The sequence below is a fragment of the Trichechus manatus genome, unplaced genomic scaffold (genome assembly GCF_000243295.1).
Source record: "Trichechus manatus latirostris isolate Lorelei unplaced genomic scaffold, TriManLat1.0 scaffold00273, whole genome shotgun sequence".
Lineage (NCBI taxonomy): Eukaryota > Metazoa > Chordata > Mammalia > Sirenia > Trichechidae > Trichechus > Trichechus manatus.
Genome location: NW_004444209.1, coordinates 1,970,246 through 1,971,719, shown reverse-complemented (window position 1 = coordinate 1,971,719; position 1,474 = coordinate 1,970,246).

Sequence of the window (1,474 nt, the reverse complement as noted above, 5' to 3'; positions counted from 1 at the left end):
ATTGGAGTACCAGAACGGGGGGGATAACAGAAACTACAGAGAAAATTGTTGAAGATTTCTTGACAGAAAACTTCCCTGATATCATGAAAGATGACAAGATATCTATCCAAGATGTTCATCAAACCCCACATAAGGTAGATCCCAAAAGAAAGTTACCAAGACATATTATAATCAAACTTACCAAAACCAAAGATAGAGAATTTTAAGAGCAGCCAGGGATAAAAGAAAAGTCATCTACAAAGGATAGTCAATTAGAACAAGCTTGGACTACTCAGCAGAAACCATGCAGGCTAAAAGGCAATGGGATGACATATATAAAGCCTTGAAAGAAAATAACTGCCAGCCAAGAATTATATATCCAGCAAAACTGCCTCTCAAATATGATGGCGAAATTAGGACATTTCCAGATGAACAGAAGTTTAGGGAATTTGCAAAAACCAAACCAAAATTACAAGAAATACTAAAGGGAGTCCTACAGTTAGATAATCAGTAACCCAGATAACAACCCAAGACTAGAACACAGGACAGAGCAACCAGATATTGACTAAGATACGGATATCGAAAATACATCAAAGCTAAAACATTGAAAATAGGGAAACAGATAACAATATGTAAAAAAGGATGACATTAAAACAAAAAAGAGAGACTTAAAAAATGGAGACACTGATTTTCAGATGGAGGGGAAGTTAAGGTGATATAAAGTAATAAGACTGGTATAAACTTAGAAAAGTAGGGGTAAATATTAAGGTAACCACAAAGGAATCTAAACAATCCTACAAATCAAAATAAAAAACTAGGAAAACATAAAGACCCAGCAAACACAAAATCTACAGCAAAAAAAAGATGAAAAAAAAATACATAAAGAAAAACGACTCAGCACAGAAAATTGAGGAGAACAAAGAAACTGTGAACAACACACAAAAAGAGATATCAGGATGACAGCACTAAACTCATACCTATCAATAATTACGCTGAATGTAAACTGACTTAATCCATCAATAAAGAGATGGAGAGTGGCAGATTGGATAAAAAAGCATGATCCATCTATATGCTGCCTACAAGAGACGCACCTTAGACTTAAAAACACAAACAGGCTAAAATTCAAAGGATGGAAAAAAATATATCAAGCAAACAACACTCAAAAAAGAGAAGGAGTGGCAATATAAATCTCTGACAAAACAGACTTTAAAGTAAAATCCACCACAAAGGATAAGGAAGGGCACTATATAATGATTAAAGGGTCAATTAAAGGGTCAATACACCAGGAGGACATAACTATAATAAATATTTACACACCCAACAACAGGGCTCCAAATACATAAAACAAACTTCAACAGCTCTGAAGAGAGAGATAGACAGCTCCACAATAGCAGTAGGAGACTTCAACACGCCACTTTCGGTGAAGGACAGAACATCCAGAAAGAAGCTAGACAAAGACACGGAAGAGCTAAATGCTGCAATCAAACAACTTGAT